The sequence below is a fragment of the Phyllostomus discolor genome, chromosome 7, assembly GCF_004126475.2.
Source record: "Phyllostomus discolor isolate MPI-MPIP mPhyDis1 chromosome 7, mPhyDis1.pri.v3, whole genome shotgun sequence".
NCBI classification, from domain to species: domain Eukaryota; kingdom Metazoa; phylum Chordata; class Mammalia; order Chiroptera; family Phyllostomidae; genus Phyllostomus; species Phyllostomus discolor.
Window position 1 is genome coordinate 39,274,580 of NC_040909.2, and position 24,252 is coordinate 39,298,831.

The following is a 24,252-nucleotide window of genomic DNA, read 5'->3' on the forward strand; positions in this document are numbered from 1 at the left end:
AAGAGACCTGGGCCCAACACCCAGCCCTGTAACCTATGAGCAAGTCACAAAACCAGCTTCCCTGGGCCTTGCTAACTTTACCCATAAAAGGAAAATCACATTACCTACTTTACTGGATTGTGAGTAAAGATCAAATAAGATAACATAGCACCTAAAGACATACATATAAGAAGGTTTCACTGAGATGTCTAATTCTGTCCCCAAAGAAATAACTGGGAGGCATTCTTATTCTGTCTAGCCAGAGTACAGACCTGGGTGAACATGCAGAGCAAATAGTAAACAGATCCCAGAGATGCACACCTTTGTATTAAGGGTAAACAAGTCCTAAAGTAAAGAACATTTTATTTTTTAAAAAGATTTTTAAATTTATTTTTAGAGAGGGGAAAGGAGGGAGAAAGAGAGGGAGAGAAACATCAATATGCTGTTACCTCTTGCGTGCCTCCTACTGGGGGCCTGGCCGCAACCCAGGTATGTGCCCTGAGAACTGAACCAGCAACCCTTTGGTTTGCAGGCTGGCACTCAATCCACTGAGCCAGGGTGTAAAAAGTATTTTAGATACACCCTATATAGGAAATATCTTATTGTCACCCAAAACATACTTTAATACTCTTTGAAAGAAGACAAAATTCAAACACTCAAATCACTCAAAATATTTGGCATCCAGTCAAAAATTACAAAGGCACGCCAAAAAGCAGGTAAATGTGACCCAAAACCTGGAGAAAAATTAGTAACAGGAGTGACAGGTGAATCAGCAGGAATCAGGAATCGGCAGACAAGAACTTTAAAAACAGCTATTATAAATATGCTCATATGCTGAAGGATTCAAAGAAAAATGGAAAATATAAAAAGAACTAAATGGAACTTCTAGAAAGGAAAACTGCAATATCTGCCCTGGCTGGTGTGGCTCAGTGGATTGAGTGCTGGCCTATGAAGTAAAGGGTCACCAAGTTTGATTCCCCATCAGGGCACATGCCTGGGTTTTGGGCCAGGCCCCCTGTAGGAGGCACGTAAGAGGCAACTACATATTGATGTTTCTCCCTCTCTCTCCACCTTCCCCTGTCTAAAAATAAATAAAACCTTTTTAAAAAATTTCAAAAATAGTAAAGAAAATTAACTGGAGAGAAACCCTATCGATATAAAGAATGTGGGAAAGCCTTCAGATGTTATCAGAGTTTTCAAGCACCTGGAAGGAATCACTAGGAATGTGAGTAATGTGCGACAGCCTACAGGCAGTCCAGTGCCTTACAAAGACACAAAAGGACTCAGACTGGAGAGAGACTCTGTGAAGGTGGTAAAGCTTACAGAGATCCCAGTTCCCTGAGAAGAAACTTTATGAATGTAAGGAATGTGGGAAAGGCTTCCGATATCATCACAGTTTTCAAACATATGAATCTGTGGAGAAAAAGCATATAAATAAAAAAATGTAGTGAAGCATTTAGGTATCCCAGGGATCTTCAATAACATGCAAGAAATCTCACCAGAGAGGAACAGTCTGAACGTAAACAATGTGGTGAAGCCTACAGAGATCCCAGTTCCTTACAAACACATGAAGTAACTCATTCTGGAGAGAAACCCTATAAATGTAAGGATTGTGGAAAAGCCTTCATTTGTCACACAACTTTTCAAAGTCGTGTGACGATGCACACCAAAGAGAAGTCATGTAACACTGCAGACTCTGGGAAAGGCTTCGGTTATCCCAGTTCATTTCAAAGACATGAGAGGACTCACTGGATAAAACCTCTTAAATGTAAACTCGAGCTGGCCCACACCATTACCTGTGAAGACTCCCCTGAAAAAGAAATAGAAACAGAAGTAATGTGAAGATGCCTGATAGAAATTAATCCATATATATAATGAACCAGAAAACTTACAGCCTGAAAGAGTTCTTATGAATTAAAGAGTTGTAAATATATTGTGATATACTGTTTACTGAACTCTATAGTATATCAATGAACTACGGATTTCTACTAATTACTTTCAGAAGTGAATATTCATGTGAGATAATTCTGAGAATTGCCTTTCAACAACAGGACATAAGATCGTAAGATTAATAGCAGTTTTTCCTTAAAATGTTTAATAATATTTTCTCTCCATTTTGAAGCCCGCTAGATCCATGGGTGAACTGCAGTATATTGTTTTTATACAAAGTTGGGGTAAGTGTTGGGAACTGCCCTGCCTGGTTTCAGAAGCTGTAACTTCCCCCATGGCTAAGGCTGAGTGAGTGACCTTAGGACCATAAGCCACTAAGGAGACAAAGCTTATCTCCCTGGCAGGGGCACCACCTCTGCCCCTTTTACTTCACCCTGCCTGGCCCCCAATGCTTGGTTGGTTAGCCAATGACGGGTAAGACTCCTCAAGGGAGGGACAACCTAAGATAGGCATGATCACTGGGAGCCCCCAGGGAAGGACTCAGGGGGCTATAGCAAAAGCAGGTGATGGACCCTCACCCCTCAGCTTTGACATAGCCTGAGTCCTCATTCTGTCTGCAAGAAGTCTCCTCATCTCTTGTCTGCCTTACTTCCCCTGTCTGACTTAAGCCTGAAACAATGACAGAGGGCGGTGCAGCCCTGTGCTGGAAAAGACAGGTTCCCTGGGTGATCAGGCCTAAGAAAGAATACATAAAATCCTGTGAAACCTGCTTTGCTAAGAATGCTCTTAATTAAATGATAAAGGCCTGAGCAGGAAATGAGTTTGTTTCCCAAAGTTTTGTAGCCCTTTAGCTAACAGACCCTCATAGTTCTTTGTATGTTACCTATTATTTGATCCTTACTGCCTAACAGTGATTAATGAGCTTCACCTGTATTCCTGTGCAAAATGAATGCAATAAAAGCCCATTGAGGAAAAGGCTCTTGGCCCTTCTCCTTTGAGAGATTGGCCACCTTTCCTCCCCAAGCAGATCATGTCCTGGTAGACTTATCCTCATCCATGGCGGCCAGGGAGGCCATGCGGGTGGAGCCACCGCCCCCCACCCCACAGGTAGGCATCTTACTTACAACATTTTGTTTGTTTTGTGTTAAGGGGCTATTTTAAAAGGACAGTTTAGTATCTGAGTTTTGCTGGTGACTTTGTGGCAGTCTTTTATATCCCTAGTCCACTATACACAGGGTGGGCCAAATGTAGGTTTACAGTGGTGAGTATGTGAAACACAGAGTTTATTCTTGTATTATTATATATTAATTATTGTATTACTTTCCACACAACTGGTAAACCCACTTTCACCCCACTCTGTCTTTCCAGATTTTTAAATGCATGTATTTATATGTATTTAAATTAATTTTTACCAAAATGAAAGCATACTGTATGTGCTTTTAAAAACATTTTAAATATGATAAAGATATACACAACATAAATTTACCATCTTGTCCATTTTTAAGTGAAAAGTTCAAGTAGCATTAGGCACATTTACACTGTTGTGCAACCATCCCCCCACCATCTGCCTCCAGAACTCTTTTCTTCTTCCCCAGATGACACTCTCTATCTACTAAGCACTAACTTCCCTCCCCTCCTCAGCCCCTGGCAACCACCATCCTTTCTATCACTATGATTTGACTGCTTTAGGGACCTCATATACATGGAAACATACAGCATTTTCTTTTTGTTCCTGGCTTATTCCACATAGCATCAAGTCCTCAAGATTCATCCATGGTACAGCACACATCAGAATTTCCTTCCTTTTCAAGGTGCAATAATATTTCATTGTGTGTATGGACCACAATTAGTCTATTCATTCATTCATTTATGGGCACTTGGGTTGTTTCTAATTTTTGGCTATTGTGAATAATGCTGCTATGAGTATGGGTGTACAAATACTTGAATATTTGAGTTCTTAATTTTCAGTTCTTTTGTATATATGCCCAAAAGTGAAACTGCTGGATCATACAATGATTCTACTTTTAATTTTTTAAGGGACTGCCATACTATTTTCCATAGCAACTGAGCCATTTTACTACACAGTATAACGGTGGCAATCCTCGATGGTTTATGGTATTTTCATGTTCTTATTTTTGCTGATCTGTACTTTCTCACACTTCTACCATGAATACACACTGATCTTGTAATAATAAATGGTAGTTTTAGTCTTATTTATTTTTAATACTTATTGATTCCAGAGTTGAGGTGGAGAGAGAAACACTGATGTAATAGAAACAATGACTGGCTGCTTCCTGCATGGACCCCAACTGGGAATCAAACCTGTGACCTTTCAGTGCACAAAGATGCTCCAACCAACGGAGCCACACTGGATAGGCAAATCTTAAAGAATTATAGCCCTGGTTGGTGTGGCTCAGTGGACCAAGTGCTGTCTTGTGAACTTAAAGGGCACTGGTTTGATTCCCAGTTAGGGCACACACCTGGGTTGTGGGCTGGGTCCCCATGTGGGAGCATGTGAGTAGCAGCCACACACTGATGCTTCTCTCCCTCTCTTTCTCCCTCCTTCCCCCCCTCTCTAAAAATAGATAAATAAAATCTTTATTAAAAATTATAAATACTAATATTGGTTAGGGTATGGTTAAAAAATACATAAAAAATGCTCAGTATAGTACCTATCAGACGGTAGGTGCCCTCAAAAGTTCAGGTCTTATTAAAGTCCAGTGAAGGGCACTGACAAACTGACGGCCACAAGAGTGATCAGTGCCTTATCACAGCCCGCAGAGCGCGGAGAGACATCAGGGGTAATGTCGCAGTGGAGTTCATACCCAAGCCGAGTCTGCAAAATGGAGGGGATGTCAGTGGGTGAGAGGAGTACGTGACGCAAGAGAAGACAGCAAGAAAGGCAGGGAAGGGAGCCATGGTGAAGGGGTGGGCATGGGAGTGTCATCGCCCTAACTGTGCTCCAAGACACCTCGGTATCAGCTGTAATGTTGATGAGTGTGTATTCAGGATGCCAGAAAGGGCCCACAGTCAGTTTAGGAAACCATGGCCTGGTCTTTCTCAGAGGTTTAAAACAGACAGCAGGAGAGGAACGGTTATGAGTGTCCGTCACATAGAAAACTGTTTACTTTCATTAAACATACCCCTCTTCAGGCTTTTCTCAGAAAAAGCCACTTGAGCTACAGTGTGGAAGAACAGATCAGAGAGGACTGAGGACTGAACAATGCATGTGAGGAGCCCATTAGGAGGCTGATTTGTAAAGCAGCTTTATCTGTGGACTATATTTTAAAAAATGCATTATGGAAAATGTCAAACATTCAAAAGTAAACAGAACGGTAGAATGCACTCTCAACATGTACCAGCACCAGCTCTCACATGATCAACTCAGGACCAATCTTGTGTGACCAACCCCCCACATGACTTTGACAATTTTTCTATTTTATAAGAGGGTAACTGACACACCCCCTAAATGAAGATCTTTGGGCAAGTACATTATGAGAAGAAGACAAAAGATGTGATGAACAACCGTACTACCATTACTCTAGCACTTTCACTTCCTCACCGTCCCACTGAACCACAACAACACTGAGGAGTGTTACTACTACGCTCGTGATGCAAACAGGAGAGCTGAAGTTCAGAGAGGTTTGATGACTTACAGAAGATCTAACTGCTGGGTAGTGGACCCCAGCTCTGGTTTTCTCAGATAGCCCTGACCTTTTCCCACCAAAACTGACTCCCCTGTCACTCTGCCTTGTCTATAATGGGGCTGCTGTGTAAGACACTGCGCCCCATCTTTCCCTGCACTAGTTACAATCCACCTTCCTCCATGAATGAATCCTGACTCGCCCAAGAAGCCTTCTCACCCCTCCAGCCCAGTGTGCTTTCCCTCCTCCAACCCCCCAGATGCACTGCTGGCAACCAGCGGTACGAAGCTCCCCAGTCGGGGCTCCTGAACCACAAGACCAAGTGCTCTTGAACACAGTCAGGAACGTCTGGTCGCTAATGAAGAATGTGTGGGAACAACTTCAGGAAGGCTCAGCTGGGACATCACTAAATGCCACTAAATACAGAAAGCCTAAACCTAACCATCATATGGTTCTGCCAGTAACTGCAAAAAGGACTGACAACAGAAGACAGGAAACAGTCTCTAGGGAAGGCAAGGAAGACCCAAGAGGCCCAACTGCCCTTTCCAGGGAAAGGGTGCTAGAAGACACAAGTGACGATCCACGCTGCACGCTGGTACCAACAGTGGGGATGGGAGGGTGCCTCAGCTACAGGCTGTAAGATCTGAAGACTTTCCATCCCTCCTTGCTCACCAAGCATACTTCTTTCTTCACCGATTCATCTCCCCCAAAGGAGAGGAAGCAGTGATTGGGATCTGACAATTTCTCTTCTTCCAGGAAAATTATAAAAGGATGAGGGGAAATTTCAAAAAATTTCAAATTTTTACAGCAGTCTCTCCTAAATTTGGCTAGCATGAGCTACCTCTAAGTACACCAACGGAATCAAATTTCTAAGCCTACAAAGATGAGAACTGGACCCTATGACTTAAGGGACTATATTGAGGTGACACCCTATAGTCTTTTCTGGGTGATCAGCTAGGCTTTTCCCAGGCAACACTCCCTTGGAAGTCTTCTTCTAGATCAGAGACTGTACATTCACTTGCTATAAGTCTGCTGTAGGTAAAGAAAGGGAGGGAAAGAAGGAGTGAGGCAGGAAGGCAAGGACACCCAGTCTGAAGAACAAGGGTATTCTTCATTAAAAACCTAAGAGGAGTCTGGTCAGGATGGCAGAGCAGGTAAACGCTGTGATCGCCTCCTCCCATGATCACATCAAAATTACAACTAAATTATGGTCCATCTTTGAGCATCACCTGAAAGGTAGGTGAACAGAAGTACCCTAACTAAGGAAATACAGAAGAAGCCACCATGACACTGGCAGAAGGGGTAGAGACACAGAACAGAGAGATCCCTCACCTATGGTGTGCTAATTGAGTACTAGGAGGGATGTTTTGACTGTAGAGGACCCCCTGAGGAGCAAGGGGCCCAAGCCCCACATAGGGCTCCCCAGGCCAGGACACCAGTGCCAAAGAAGAAGTGTTCCCATAACATCTGGCTGTGAAACCAGCAGGGGTTATGACCAAGTAAGACAGACGGCTGCTGGAGATCTAGGAGCTCCTTATGAAGGGGCCATCCACTGCCTCACTGCCTCACTCATTCACTTATAAACTCTAAGTCCCAGTACTGGGGCAGCAGCTCAAAACACACCAGGGACACAGGAGGAGAAACTAAACAGACTAGCTTCAGGGTAAGGGCAAGAAGAGCAGGGGTCAGGATAGAGCAGGATAGCTCTCTCCCTGATGGAAGTGGGGCAGGCACTGTTGTTCCTTTGTTAAAGTCTCCTCCCACCCAGTGCCAAATCTGAGGTCTTCATTAACTTGGCTAACACTGGCTGCCCAGCTCTGGTGATGCCCTGAGACCCTGACCCACTCAACTCACGTACCCAGCCCCAGCCATGTCCAGCATCTTTTCCACAAAAGCAGCCTGCTTGAATTTGTACTGTGGACTTTCCTAAAACCCTGCAAAAGTCCCCAAGCCCCAAACAAGCAGCATTTGGCCTTGCTGTGGCCTGTACCTCTTACTAAGCAGCCCTGAGCCCAGCACAAGTGGCAAAGGACTCAACTTGCACTGTAATTCCCATCAGATGGCCCCAAGCTTGGCATAAAGGTGGCCAGTCTTGGCTTTGAACATACTACAACTAAGTGTCCACAAGCTTGGCACAAATGATGCTTGGCCTTGAGACGGGATAGTTAGATGTTAGGAGAATTATTTTGACAAATGGGAAAACAAAACTGAGAAAAATGGTTAGACAAATGGGGCCAATTTGAGCAATTTACAGCCAGCTAGTAAACTATAAGATCTCATCATCCCTAACCAACACTTGAGACCAAATGGTTTACATTTCTCCTCCCTAACCAGAGAGTAAATAGCTTAAATCACCCTGGTCAAGGAGACAGATAACAGAGACCCAATTATGCCATCTGTGCCAGTTAAACCCAAGGACAAATGAAGGGAATATGTAACAAAAAACCCAATCAGAATCAAACAAATCAAAGAGAGAGGTAAAGCTGACCATAAAATGACCCTGGTCCCTCCATGCACTCATTTTGGCACATCAGCATATTAAAGAACACATGATGAATATTCTACTGAAACCCTCCCCTAGGACTTTCCCTAGGATACCTGCCTTTACAAAACAGGTAAGAACACTCAAAACAAACCTAGAACATGTCTCTTTGGAACACACCACACTCCTACTTTTCCTGGGCATTATGTTTTATTTTCTTTCTCCTAAACTCTTAAGGGTCCCCACGAGACATGCAACCAGGGGAGCAGTGAGCACAGCAGCTTATCCTGAGCTAGCTCTCTGACCCTGTCTCCAAGTCCCCACTTTCTCTGACTTTTTGGTGAGCTAACAGCAGCCCTGCTTTGGCTCACTTCTGTCACTGTGACTTACTTCTCAGTGAGCTCATGCAGCCCAGAATGACTCAATTCTTTCCATTAACATTTCTAGAGGGCCAAGGCAGAGCACCACCTAGGCACTCTCTTGTTGTTTCTTCCATCCTAAGCCACTTTGTTTCACTGTCCCCAGCCTTAATAAACATATACTCAAAATCACCTGGACTTGTATTGTGAAGTCTTCCCTGCACATAGTCAAGAACTCACATACTACCAGCTGGCCCAAGGCAGATCCATTGTGGGCCTGGTTCCTTTCAGGGACAGCCTCAGCTCACATCAGTGCCCACCAAAGGGACCAAAGCATGGCACAAGTGGCAGCTGGCATCAGTTTGCAGTATAACCTCTCCCAAGTGCCTTTAAGCCAAACAAAAGTTGCAGCTGCCTTTGGCCTGTACTGGAGGTCCCCCAAGAGGCGCCAGAACCAACACTCCCAGTGGCTGGCTTCCCACCACACTAGGGCACCATCCAGTGAGCTCCACAAATGAAACTCCTGAAGGACACACTTGGCTGGCAAAAGAGCCTGCTAGAGTTACTCCAGATCCATGGGATCAGTCCAGGGGCTGAAAGTTTATCTGCTGTAATCACCAGCTCTCAGAGCCAGTGATGCTGAGGTTCAACCCTACCCACAGACATGGCAACAGCAATCAAGGGCAATTCATATGTACTAAGTGAACTGGAGACAAGCAATCTACCAAATACAAAATTCAAAACACTGGTTAAAAGGATGCTCAATAAACTTAGGGGAAGAATAGATGAACTCAGTGAGAACTTCAACAAAAGATAAAACACCCAATCAGAACAGCAAAAAGAAAAAGGAATTTTAAAAAATGAGGCTAGTTTAAGAGACCTTTAGGGCAACAGCAAGTGGAACAACATCCACATCATAATGGTACCAAAAGGAAAAGACAGAGAGCAAGGAACTGAAAACTTATTTGAAGAAATAATGACTGAAAATTTCTCTAACTTGGCAAAGGAAATAGGCATACAAGTCCAGGAAGTGCAGAGAGCCCCAAACAAGACATACTCAAAGAGGCACACACCAACACACCATAATTAAAATATAAAGGTTCAAGACAAACAGAGAATCTTAAAAGCAGCAAGAGAAAAGCAGTTAGTTACCTACAAGAGAGGTCCTATAAGATTTCCAGCTAATTTCTCAACAGAAACTTTTCAGGCCAGAAGGGACTGGCAAGAAATATTAAAAGTGATGAAAATCAAGGACCTACAACCAAGATTACTCTACTTAGCAACACTTTCATTTAGAATCAAAGGAGAGATAAAGAGCTTCCCAGACCCCCCCCCCCCCCACAAAAAAGCTAACAGTGGTTATCACCATTAAACCTGTATTATAAGAAATGGTAAAAAAAAAAAAAAGAAACGATAAAGGGGCTTAAGAAAACAAGATGAAACATGTAAATAAAAAATATACACCCAAGATGGCAGAGGAGTAAGTGGAAGCTACACTCCTCCCAGGACCAATCTGGAATCACAACTAAATTATACAGAAATCATCATGAATAAACAACTGAACACTAGCTGGAGAGAAGCCTAATCACCAAGGACAGATAGAAGAAACCACTTCACCACCACAAGACTGGGGGGGAGTGCAGAGGAGGCACAAGATGGCTGGCAGGTGGCAGCTGAACTGCTGGAGGGCTGTTTCGGCAGCCAGGGGGTTCCCCCTGAGAAGTGTGGGATCTAACACCAAGTTGGACTCCCCAGCCTACAGCACCAAAGCCACAATGGAACCCAGATAAAATCCAGCTGTGAAAAACAGCAGGGTCTCTGCGTGCCAGGGAGAGATGGCTGGAGATGCAGAGAGCTTCTTTAAGGGCCAATGCACAACATTTCATTTGCAGCCACTTACCCTGGGCACTGGCAGAGGGATGGCAGAGTGGACTAGAGACACCTGAGGAAAGTCTGTGACTGGTGGCTTTGGGGAGAGAACTGATGGAACGGCCATCAGGATCCCTGTGCTGAGTCGTTCGTTCCCCATGCTGCAGAAGCCGTCTTTCTCAGGCAAACCATCCCTCTCCAAACTGCATCAGCCTGAGGGGAGGCAAAAAGCACACCCACAGGAATTACTCAACCCCACCCTGTGGAGCTTAAGCCTTGCTTAGTTTAACAGCAGAATAGTTTAACAGCTAAGACAGAAAATACAAAGCAGCCAAAATGGAAAGATAAAGAAAATTACTAAAATTTTTAGTAAAATTACTAAAAAATAAAGAGGAGAGCTTAAGAAACATTTTGGACAACATGAAGCATAACAACTACTGCATCATGAGAATACCAGAAGGAGATGAGAGTGAGCAAAGGACTGAGAACCTATTTGAAGAAATAATGACTGACGACTTCCCTAATCTGGTGAAGGGAAAAGACACACAAATCCAGGAACCTCAGATAGTCCCAAACAAGTTGGACCCAAAGATGCCTACATGGAGACATGTCATAATTAAAATGACAAGGCCTAAAGACAAGAAGACAACCCTAAAAGCCACAAGAAAAATGCAAGTTGTTACCTATAAGGGAGCATCAATTAGAATGGCATCTGATTGCCCAACAGAAACATTTCAGGACAGAAGTGAGCAGTGTGAAATATTCAAGGTGATGAAAAGCAAGGACCTACAACGAAGCATCCTTTACACAGCAGGACTATCATTTAAAATCAAAGGAGAAATAAGGAGCTTCCCAGACAAGAAAAAGCTAAAGCAGTTTGTTAACACCAAACCAGTACTGCAACAAATGTTAAAGGGCTTGCTTTAAAAAAGAAGAAAAAAGAGAAAGAAAAATAAAACCGAGGAAAACAGTGTAACAATAAACTGGCACTACATACATAACTGTCCATAATCACCTTAAATGTAAATGGCTTAAATGTTCCAACCAAAAAACAGAGGGTACTGAATGGATAACAAAACAAGACCCACATAAATGCTGCCTCCAAGAGCTCTATCTCATATCAAAAGATACACATAGACTAAAAGCAAAGGGGTGGAAAAAGTTATTTCATGTAAATGGAAAAGAAAAAAAAAACTGGAGTAGCAGTGCTTATATGAGACAAAATAGACTTTAAAACCAAGGCTATTATAGTAAGAGACAAAGAAGGACACTACATAATGATAAAGGAAAGAATCCAACAAGAGGATATAACTTTAGTAAATATTTACTCACCCAACATAGGAACATCTAAATAAGTGAAGCAAATCTTGATGGACAAAAGGAGAGACAGACAGAAATATAGTCATAGTTGGGGAATTTAACACCACAATGACTTCAATAGCTAGATCTTCCAGGCAGAAAATCAACAAGGAGACAGGGGCTTAAATGACACACTAGATCAAATGGATTTAAGTGATATCTTCAGAGCATTTCACCTCAAAGCAGCAGAACATACATACTTTTCAAATGCACATGGAACATCTTCTAGTATAGACCACATGTTAGGACACAAAACAAGTGAAAATAAATTTAAGAAGTCTGAAATCATTATCAAGCATCTTCTCTGACCACAATGCTATGAAACTAAAAATCAACCACAAGAAGAACACAGAAAAACATACAAAGACATAGAAGCTCAATAATGTTATTAAACAATGAATGGATCAACAAAACCCAAAGTGAAGTAAGGAAATGAGAAAGATGAGAGCAGAAACAAATGAAATAAGAGTAAAAAAATGACACAAAAGATTAATCCAAGAGCTAAGTTTTTCAAAAGATAAACATGATTGACATACTTTTAACCAGACTCCTCAAGAGAAAAGAAAGGATCTCCAAAAATAATACCTGAAATGAAAGAGGAGAAATAACAACTGATACCTTACAAAGGACTGTAAGAAAATATTATGAATAACTATATGCCAACAAACTGGACAACCTGGACAAAATGGATACATTCCTAGAAACAGTCTTTCAAAACTAAATCAGGGAGAATAAGCAAATCTGAACAGAGATTACACCTAATGAAATTGAAGCAGTAATCAAAAGACTCCCAACAAACAAAAGTCCTGGACCACATGGATTCACAGGGGAATTTTACCAAATATTCCAAGAAGAACTAACACCTCCCCTTCTCCAACTATTTCATAAAATTCAAGAGGAGGAAAGGCTCCCAAACTCATTTTATGATGCCAGCATTATCCTAATTCCAAAACCAGATAAAGACACTATAAAGAGAATATTAGAGGCCACTACCCCTGATGAAACAGATGCTAAAATCCTCAACAAAGTATTAGCAACTGAACACAGCAATACATCAAAAAGCTTATATACTACAATCAAGTGGGATTTATTTTGGGAATGCATGGTTGGTACAACATTCACAAATCAATAATGTGACTCACCACATAAATAAGGTGAAGGATAAAACCCGCATGATCATATCAACTGATGCAGAAAAAGCATTTGATAAAATCCAGCACACATTTATGATAAAAACTCAGCAAAGTGAAAATAGAGGGGGCACATTTAAACATAATAAAGGCCATATATGACAGACCCACTGCCAGCATCACACCCAGTGGGCAAAAACTACAAGCATTTCCCTTAAGATCGGGAACAAGACAGGATGTCTGCTTTCACTTCTCTTATTCAGCACAGTACTGGAAGTCCTAGCGACAGCAATCAGACAAGAAGAAATAAAAGGCATCCAAATTAGAAAGGAAGTAGTAAACTGTCTTTATTTGCAGATGACATGATACTGTACATCGAGAACCCCAAAGATTCCACCAAGAAACTACTAAAAGTGATAAATGAATTCAGCAGCAGGATACAAAATTAATCTCCAAAACACAGTAGCATTTTTGTATGCCAATAATGAACTAACAGAAAAAGAAAACAATTCATTTGCAATTGCTTCAAAAAGAATAAAATACCTAGGAATAAACCTATCCAAGGATGTGAAGGACCTGTACTCGCTTGGAAAATAAGACACTGAAGAAGATACAAATAAGTGGAAGTATAACTGTGTTCATGGATAGGAAGAATTAACATCATTAAAATGTCCACACTACCCAAAATAATCTATAGATTCGACGCAATTCCTATCAAGATTCCAACGACATTATTTCACAGAACTAGAACAAATATTTCAAAAATTTATATGGAGCCACAAAGGCCCCACATAACAAGTGATCTTGAGAAAGAAGAACTAAGTTGGAACAATCACACTACCTACTATCATACTGTATTACAATGCCTTAGTAATCAAAACAGCCTGGTATTGGCATAAAAACAGACACATGGATCAACGGAACAGAACAGAGAGCCCAGGAATAAACCCACACATTTATAATCAATTAATATTTGACAGAGGAACCAAACATATACAATGGGCTAAAGATAGTTTATTCAATAATTGGTGTTGGGAAAACTGGACAGATACATGCAGAAAAATGAAACTAGACTACCTTCTTACACCACACAAGAATTCAAAATCAATCAAAGACTTCATTCAATGTTAGACCCAAAATCATAAAAATCCTAGGAGAAAACAGGCAGCAAAATCTTGAACATTGCTCATTGCAATTTTTAATCAGATATATCTTCCCAGGCAAGGGGAATAAATAAAAAACAAACAAACGGGACTACATCAAACTAAAAAGTTTCTGCACAGCAAAGGAATTCGACAAAATAAAAAGACAACCCACAGAATGGGAGAACATATTCACTGATACATTTGATAAGGGGTTAATATCCAAAATTTATAAAGTACTTACAAAACTCAACACCAAAAGAACAACCCAATTAAAAAATGGGCAAAGGACGTAAACAGACACTTCTCCAAGGAGGACATACAGAAGGCCAACAGACATATGAAAAAATGCTCCATGTCACTAATCATCAGAGAAATGCAAATGAAAACCACAATGTGACACCATTTCATACTGTCAGAAAGGCTGTCATCAATAAATCAACAAGCAACAAGTGCTGGTGAGGATGTGGAGAAAGGCGAACCCTTTTGCACTGTGGTGGGAAGGCAGACTGGTGCAGCCACTGTGGCAAGCAGTATGGAGATACCTCAAAAACTTAAAAATGGATCTGTTTTTTGACCCAGCGATCCCATTCCTGGGAAGATATCTGAAAGAACCCAAAACACTAATTCAAAAAAAAAAACATAAGCTCCCTTATGTTCATTGCATTGTTATTTACAATCACCAAGATGTGGAAGCAGCCCAAGTGTCCATTAATGATGAGTGGATAAAATAATTATGGGACATTTACACAATGGAATACTACTGAGCTATAAAAAAGAATATTTTACCCTTTGCAACAGAATGGATAAACCTAGAGAACATTATGCTAAGTGAAATAAGCCAGAGAAAGACAAATACCATATAATTTCACTCATATGTGGAATCTAATGAATGAACTAAACTAACATGGACAATGTGGACAGAGTCATAGATGGAAAGCAGGATGACAACTAGTTGGGGGGCGGAGGTTGGGGTGTGGAGGGATTGAGAAAAAAGGAAAGACTCATGGATTTAGACAACAGTGTGGTGATTACTAGGGTGGGGGTATAAGGAGACTAAATGGTAATGGGAAAAAAACACAATAAAGATTAAAAATAGCCCTGGCTGGTGTGACTCAGTGGACTGAGTGGCGGTCTGTGAACCCAAAAGCCAGTGGTCCAATTCCCAGTCAGGGAACATGCCTGGGTTGCGGGGCAGTTGTGGACATGTGAGAGACAACTGATTGATGTATCTCTCACACACTGATAATCTCTCTCTCCTTCTCGCTAGAAGTAAATAAATAAGTCTTAAAAGGGTGGGGGGAGCGATATCAGAGTAGACATAAACAAAAGTCTAAAAAAACACTAAAGATCAGTGAAACCAAGTTGGTTCTTTGAAAAGATAAATAGAATTGATAAACCTTTAGCAAGACTCATCAAGAAAAAGAGAGGGCCCAAATAAATTCAGAAAAGAAGTGACAACCAACACCAAAGAAACACAAAGGACTGTAAGAAAATAGTATGAGCAATTATATATCAACAAATTTAGTCAACATGTAAGAACTGAAGAAATTTCTAGATATACACAATCATTCAAGACTAAATCAGGAAGAAACAGATATCTGAACAGACCAATAACTACTAACTAAATCAAGTCATCAATCAAAAACTTCCCACAAACAAAAGTCCTGGACCACGTGGCTTCACAAGTGAATTTTACTACACTCCAAAAAGAATTAATATCTATCCTTCTTAAATTATTCCAAAAAACTGAAGAAGAGGGAAAGTTTCCAAACTTATTTTATAAGGTCGGTATTAGTCTGATCCCAAAACCAGACAAAGACACTACAAAAAAAAGAGAAAACCATAGGTCAATATCCCCGATCAATAACAGATGTAAAAATCCTCAACAAAATATAAACAGAATTCAGCAATACATTAAAAAAAAACATACACCATGACTAAGTACAGTTTATTCTTGGTTGCAAGATTAGTTCAATATCTGCAAGTCAATGTAATACATCACATAAACAAAATGAAGACAAAAATCAATACAGAAAAAGCATTTGACAAAATCCAATATATATTTATGATAAAAACTCTCAGCAAAGTGGAGATAGAAGGAACACACCTCCAACATAATAAAGGCCACATATGACAAACCCATTGCTAACATCATACTCAACAGTTAAAAAAATTGAAATGCAGCCCTGGCTGGTGTAGCTCAGTGGATTTCTCGCGGGCTGCGAACCAGGTATCGCAGGTTCGATTCCCAGTCAGGGCGCATGCCTACGTTGCAGGCCATGGTCCCCAGAAACTGCACATTGATGTTTCTCTCTCTCTTTCTCCCTCTCCCCCCTTCCCTCTCTAAAAATAAATAAATAAAATATTTTTTTTAAAATTGAAATGCTCTGACTGGTGTGGCTCAGTGGGTTAGGTGCCAGCCTGCGAACTGAAAGGTTGCTGGTTTGATTCCTGGTCAGGGCACATGCCTGGGTTGTGGGCCAGGTCCCTGGCTGGGGGCATGCGGGAGGCAACCAGCTGATGTTTCTCTATCACAATGATGTTTCTCTCCCTTTCTTTCTCCCCTCTATTCCCCTCTCTGTAAAAAGTAAATAAAAATCTTCTGGAACAGGAGCAAGACAAGGATGTCCACTTTCACCACTCTTATTCAACATAGTATTGAAATCCTAGCCACAGCTATCAGACAAAAACAAAAAATATAAATAAAAGGCACCAAAATCGAAAAGAAAGAAGTATAACTGTTATTTGCAAATAACATACTACAGAGAGAGAACCCTAAAGATTCCACCAAAACAACCAGTAGAACAAGTGAATTCAGTCAAATAGCAGGACACAAAATTAGTATTTCAAAACTGGTTCCATTTCTTTTTATACCAATAACGAACTGTCAGAAAGAAATTTTAAAAACAATCCCATTTACAATTCTGTCAAAAAGAATAAAATGGCTAGGAATGAATTTAACCAACTAGGTAAAAGACCTGTAACTGGAAAACTATCAGAAATTAAGAAAACTGAAGAAGATACAGATAAATCAAAGGTCATAGGTGCTCATGGATGGGAAAAATTAACATCATTAAAATGTCCTTACTACCTAAAACAATCCACAGATTCAATGCAAAATCTATCAAAATACCAATGGCATCTTTCACAGAAGTGAAGCAATGTGTGGTTGCCTCTCACATGCCCCTGCTTGTGGAAGGAAGGAAGGAAGGAAGAAATGGGACTACCAAACCAAAAAGGTTTTGCACAGCACAGAAAGCCATCAATAAAACGAAAAGACAACCCACTGAATGGGAGAAGATATTTGCCAAAAAGACATCCAATAAGGTTTTAATATCCAAAATTTGTAAAGAACTCATACAACTCAACACCAAAAATAAAATAAGATAAACAATCCAATTAAAAAATGAGCAGACATACAGATAACTAATAGACATATAAAAAGATGCTCAACATCATTAACTCTCAAGGAAATGCAAATTAAAAAAATTAACACCACAATGACATATCACCTCATACCTGTCAGAATGGCTATCATTAATAAATCATCAAAAAACAATGGTGGTGAGGATGAGGTCCCTTTTCTAAGGCACCATCAACATGCATTGTTGATAGGATCTCAAATTAGTGCAGCCACTACAGAAAACAGTATGAAGGTTCCTTAAAAAATTAAAAATATAGCCCTCACTGGCGTGGCTCAGTGGATTGAGTGCCAGCCTGCAAACCAAAAGGTCGCAGGTTCCATTCCCAGTCAGGGCACATGCCTGGGTTGCAGGCCAGGTCCCCAGTAGGGGGTGTGTGAGAGGCAACCAATTGATTTATCTTTCACACATTGATGTTTCTCTCCGTCTTTCTTCCTTCCTTCCACTCTCTCTCTATAAAGTAAATAAATAAAATCTTTAAAAAAAACCCCTAAAAAATGCAAATTAAAAATATAATTACCACATGACCCAGCAATTCCACTTCTGAGTATTTAGCTGAAGAAACCCAAACACTAATTTGAAAAGACATGCACCCCTATATCTTTGATTCTTTGACTCATCATCTGTGGAATGGGTGAAAAAGGTGAAAGGATTAAAAATTACAAAAAGCAGGGATGTGAAGTACAGCAAAGGGAATATAGTCAATAATATTGTAATAACTACGTATGGCATCAGATGGCTATGAGAGTTATCATGTTCATCGCTCTGTAAGGTATATAAATATTTAATTACTATGTTGTACACCTGAAACTAATATAATATTGTACATCAACTGTAACTGAAAAAGTTAAAAAAATAGAAACTCTAGGTGCTTTATAAAAAAGGCCTATACCAAAGGCCTTTTTATTGCCAATACTGATTTTAACTGTGCAGAACATAGCTGACATGTAAGGTCTAAGCCTGCTACCCTTAGAAGGGCATGCCTGCAAGGCTGTCCCTGCCTAGCATCTGGAACTTGGCTGGTAAACAGTTCTCTACAGTGATATAAAATTTCCCCAAGTGATAAGACTAGCTACAGTGTCTTAACTGCACAATGTGGTTAATCTTAAGCATCTGCTTTCTCTCTGGGAATCTAGAATTTTGGTAGATGCTAAGTAGAGAGTGACCAGCTTGGGCAATGAATCTCTAATGGGCTTCCCAGGACACATGTTGCTGCATTTTAGTTGCTGGGGGCAAAGCATGCTGTGTGATCTTTTATGGGACAGAGTAAAGGCGGGAAGCCTGCACACAGGCTCCTCCAGATGCTGCCCATATCTTTTTCCCTTGTAATCCAACTGTGACTCCTTACTCCACCACTGTAATAAATCTCAGCCCTGAGTACGACTACATGCTGAGTCAGTCATGTGGGTCTTCCCAGTTAATCTCTGGACACAGAGGTGGTGGGTCCTGGACACACAAATGTATTATACTTCTCAAGTTTGATAATTCTTTCTGGAAAATGTTACTCCAAAATAAGCCTGTAATACTATTTCAATCATCCTCAAATATGGTAATCGTTGATCTTAAAAGGTATAAAAGTTAAAAAAAAATCAGTGCCAAGAACCAAGTCTGAATGATAAATACTGATTTTAAGTGTGAAGAAAATAATTAACATGGCAGGTATCAGGATCAGTAAACTCAAATACTGGAAGAGAACAGGCTCACAGTGGCTATATAAACAGTTCCACAAAACTGAGATCTTACAAATACTTCATTAATGGTTTCTATTGCAGAAACTAGACAAGGTTTCCTGAAAACAAACAAACAAACAAACAAACAAACAAAAAATAGGGTAGGAGACAACCAGAAGTCCTCTTCCAGATACTATTTGTTGACCGGCATGTAAGAAAAGAGGTTTTTAGCATTGGTCATACAACAATTCCTTTTATGATTCTGCCATTACATCCCACAAGTCATATTAAGAAATTTTGCCTTCCAAGTTGTATTCACTAATTATCTTTCCCATTACCAAAACGAATATTTAACCACCAACCAGAGCTTCTAGTTAGAGTTGCCTCTTATTAAACTGGTGACTTCGTGCAAGCCATCTCACTTCCGTAAGTGACTGAGCTCAAATTTAAAGAGGTTCAAAAATAACTTCTAGACCATCATCACAACCTTTAAGAAAGGTGAGTGTGACATGAGTATTATGTAGGAGGTGAAGCCAGCCTAGTCTTATTTCTGTAGCGTATGCCACCTTTTCTACTCCCCAGAGACAAACACCAAACTACCTTGAGTACATTCTGCTTCACCTTTGGGGCATTTTTGTCAAGCACTTACAGCCATCTCTCCCCATCTATGTTGTACTAAACTTAATTCAGGCCTCTTTCACATTATACTTTGTAGTGAATTTCCACCTGCCTACTCTTCCTAATGGCCAAACCATCCATCCCTTATACCTTCCTCAGAGCCATGAACAGGGGCAGAGGATGGGGGCCAGGTAGTAAGAGGGCCAGGAAGTACATAGCAGGAGACTTAAAAAAATAGGGAGATTCTTTCTGGGGGACACTCCAAAGGGTTCTGTTGTTCTGGGTTTCAGCTGGTATGGTTATTATTACATGATGTAAAGTGTATCTGTTCACTATGAGCCACAGAACCGCCAGTAGCTGTAGCTGTTGCTGAAAAAAAAAAAAACAAAAACAAAAACAGAATCAACCTGGTTTCTTGCAGGCCTTCTAGTGGTGCCTGTCTTGAGCAAAACACTTTTGCAAATCATCCCCAAGTATATGGGTAATTTGCATTCTCTCTGTCACCTTCCTTTATATTTTCCTACACATTTTCCCAGGCTTAAATTTCTGGCTGTACTGTTGCAAACAGATTTGTCAAGGGGGAAGGGAGCTAATGCTAGGCATGGTAGTAGGCATGGGAGTGGACTTGAAACATGTACTAGAAGCAGGGATGAAATAGTGAGGTGGTTAAGACTCTAAAGTCAGCTTGCTATGTAACCTTGAGCAAATTATTTAAATCTCCAAGCCTCAGTTTCCCCATGTATAATATGATTACAATAACTGTACTTCATGGATTTCTGTGATAGACTACTGTGAGGTTTAACTTAAATGATGCATGGAACTGTTTAGCTTAACACTTTGTAAATGCTCCAAGATGGTTTGTGGTTATTATTTAATGTCTTAGCCAACCCTGCTGGTTAGGCATCACTATCCCCCTTTTACAGATGAGGAAACTGTGGCACAGGTGGTTGTCATGATCAGAATCCAGAACTGCCCAACTCTGAAGCTCGTTTTTCCTACCACTTACATACTGGCCAAGATGCCCCATGTTTTGTGACTTTCGAAGAATCAAAAACTCTAGGCTTGACTCTCTCAGAAAACTAAAATTCTAGGTCTTTACTAGTAATGAGACAAAGAATCTTGAGGGCAAAAAAAGAACTGGTTACCAAGCTATAATAAAGGCCTGCATCAGTGCTTTGAAACAGACTGAAAGACAGGAAATTGTTAGGAAGGTGAATCAGCAAAAATGATCCCCATGATATTCTGGACAGAGTGCCATGCCAAGGAATTGGAGAGTTGACTAACAATGCAACTGTGAGCCACCATTCTTGCCTTTCCAGACTAAACATATACAGTGTCTTTGTCATTAAGCTTGGAAATTCTAGCACCTCACATCTACCTCTTGGAGAGAGATAGGTGTGTAACGGGCTGCTGAGCTGGAGGTACCCTCAAATGGAGGGTAACCCCTATAGCTATCACTTGGGGGATGAGGTAAGCAGAGCAGGGCCACTGAGAGCTACTTTGCATATCTGAAAAACTTGGCCAGTGTTTTAATGATGTTAAAAAGCTGTGCCAGCACTTGGAGCCAGGGAGAAGGGCATAACTCTAACTGGGTATGCGAGGTAGCCGGAGCGGGCTTCCTCCACCTGTGAGAGCAGCTTGGAGGCAGCTTCTGCATCACAGGGCAATGCTTGGACAGACTAATAACGGCAGCCAAGAAAGACAGAAGAAACCAGACTACTGGTAGATGTCACCCAGTGTAGCAGAAGCCAAAAATGGAGTTATGGCCCTGGCTGGTGTGTCTCAGTGGATTGAGCATCGGCCTGTGAACCAAAGGGTCGCTGGTTCAATTCTCAGCCAAGGCACACGCCTGGGTTGTAGACCAGGTCCCTAGTAGGGGGGTGTGAGAGAGAACCACACATTGATGTTTCTCTTCCTCTCTTCTTCCCTTCCCATCTCTTTAAAAATAAATAAATAAATAAATATTAAAAAAAGAAAATAGGGTTATGGAGGAAAATCTGGGCTGGGATTTAAACACAGGTGTGGCAGCCACGCTGGGGACTTTTTTAACCATGTGGTTTGGAAGCAAAGAGGTGGCTCTCTTGACCACATGACATGGCTTATAAAGCAACAGAGTAGGATGTAGCGGCTGTGCAGAGCTCTCTCTTGGCCGTGTAGTTTGAAAGGATGCAAAAGGATTCCCCAGCCCACCATAAGGATGCAGTTTTGAATAAACAATGGGTTCCTAGCCAAACTACAGACTTCTATTTTCTTTTCCTGAGATATGGTACCCCTGACTGGCCTGGTTTGGCAAAGGGAGGCAGGACTGTGTGCGTGTGTGTGTGCGTGCGTGTGCATGTGTGTACGCGTGCACGCGCATGCCTGTGGGTGCTTTAAAGGGATTTTGGAATTTAACAGCGACACTCCACCTTTACTCTAAAGCTGTATAACTTTTGAATAAACGTTTCCTTTCCTTTTTACCCAACTCTAGCATTGAAAGCCACGATTTCTACCAGCAATGGGCAAAAAAGAACCAAGTAACAAGATCCCCAAGGGCAGGCAGGGGGTGGGGGGCTGGTGTTGGTTCTATAACAGTATCTGGTGCCCAACGTGGGGCACATAATTGCCCCAGGCAGACACACCCCCTCAGGTGTGGGAAAGTAAGACTAAGGTAACAAGACTGGGGGGGGGGAGGGCGGGGTTGTAATAGGAGCAAAATGAACACAGTCCTGCTGCCATTCAGAGTAAGCATGTACATCACATTCCACAGGCAGGAACACAAAGCAGAAAACACTCTTCACCCTGAGATAAACCAAAGACAACTGTTTTGGTCCAGCCCACCAAGTAAATCATACTTTGAACATCTATAAGTTCTAATGTCTGGAAATAAGACTTTAGTGAATAAGATAATAAATAGAGAAAAGCTCTTCCACCATGAATGTACTAACATAAACTTGGTACTCTTGGTAATATTGCTGGGTTTGTTTGTTTGTTTTTTTCATTTAAATATGTGTTTTGTTTTTATTTGGCCAGGCAGTCCTTACAAGGCTGATTCCTTCACATCCCTTTGGCAAGTAAACTTCCTTTCTGCATGTTTTCCTTTTATATGAGCATATTGAAAGCTTTGAAAATTCCTGTAGTAAAGACATTTTCATTTAGTGTTTCCCAAACTTAGTTGTAGGCTACACAGTCTACAGGAACATGAAATATGATGCCACAGCTCTGCCACCTGGAGGCTGAATGACGTTGGGCCATCACTTCAGTGGGGCTGGGGCTCAGTTTCATGATTTATGGAATAGTCCTGATTGGTGGATTACAAGCAATAAGGCTGGTAGAGCAACTGGCACATTGTAAACCACTCCCCCTGCAAACAAAATTGGTTTGTACTTAAATAGAAGTGATCCCTTCCCAACATTCCAACCCACTTTTAGTTTATATGCAACAACATCCTGCAGGACACCCCTGTTTGGGAAACACAGATTAAAGCTTTCAGGTTGGGCCATCTCCTAGTGTAGGAGGAGGCTGATTTAAGTTCTTGTTCCTGCAGTTTAGATGTGAAGTTTGGGGCAAGTCTCAAGTCTTTCTGAGTATAAGATTTCCATATCTGTGAAACTGGATACTACACAGAGTTGAGATTCGATTATAAAGCACTATATAAATGTGCATTGTTTTGTGGACCCATCTTAGGAGGAGTAGCCAGAATCTGCTCCAGTCCACAATGACTAAGAAATTGCTCCAACAGGGCCCTGGCTGGTGTGGTTCAGTTGGCTGGCGCATCCTCCAGTGAACCAAAAGGTCACAAGTTCAATTTCCAGTCAGGGCATAAACCTAGGTTGTGGGTTCCATCCCTGGTTGAGGTGCATATGAAAGGCAACCAACTTATATTTCTCTCTTACATTAATGTTTCTCTGCCTCTCTCTCTCCCATCCCCTCGCTCTAAAATCAGTGAGCATGTTGTTAGGTGAGGATAAGAAAAATAAAAAATAAAAATAAATATGAGGTGATTAAAATTTTGTTAATTATATTTCTTTCCATTACCAATTAACTCTCTTATACCTCCCTCCCCCCGAGGTGAATTTTTTTTAAAGAAATTGTTCCAAAAGGGGCTTAAATAAAATATAAGCGATGCAGCCCTGGCTGGCGTAGCTCAGTGGATTGAGCGCGGGCTGGGAACCAAAGTGTCCCAGGTTCGATTCCCAGCCAGGGTACATTCCTGGGTTGCAGGCCAGAACCCCCAGCAACCGCACATTGATGTCTGTCTCTCTCTCTGTCTCTCTCTCTCTCTCTCTCTCTCTCTCTCTGTCTCTCTCTCTCTCCCCCTCCCTTCCCTCTCTAAAAATAAATAAATAAAATCTTTAAAAAAAAAAAAAAATAAGCGATGCCACTTTAAAATACAGTTGGAGCTACCATTCCAGAGGAACTGCCTTGCAGGTCTTATGCCTCAAGCCTTTGTAATGTAAAACAGGGCAAAATAACCTTTACTGGGCTTAAAGCAACACTGCCTCCCAAAGAAGTCTGCAAGGATAACAAGAAAGCAGACTTGACTATGGATTTAACCTTTTAAACACTGTTTAGAACTAGCATCACTAGCTTATCTGCATCAATAAAAATGCCTTCCTCCTACAGATGTAATTGTTCACCTTCCCTTTCTCCTAAATACCCCTTGTCTTTGTTACCTAAATGAAACATGATTTGGGGTTCTGCCT

General features: G+C 41.1%; 1 protein-coding gene across 1 annotated transcript in view; it reads right to left on the minus strand.

Annotated features, from left to right (window-relative positions):
• MKRN2 (makorin ring finger protein 2) overlaps positions 1 to 24,252 on the minus strand; it is a 43,083-nt gene that overhangs the window by 17,339 nt on the left and 1,492 nt on the right. The gene's annotated exons all lie outside the window — the stretch shown is intronic.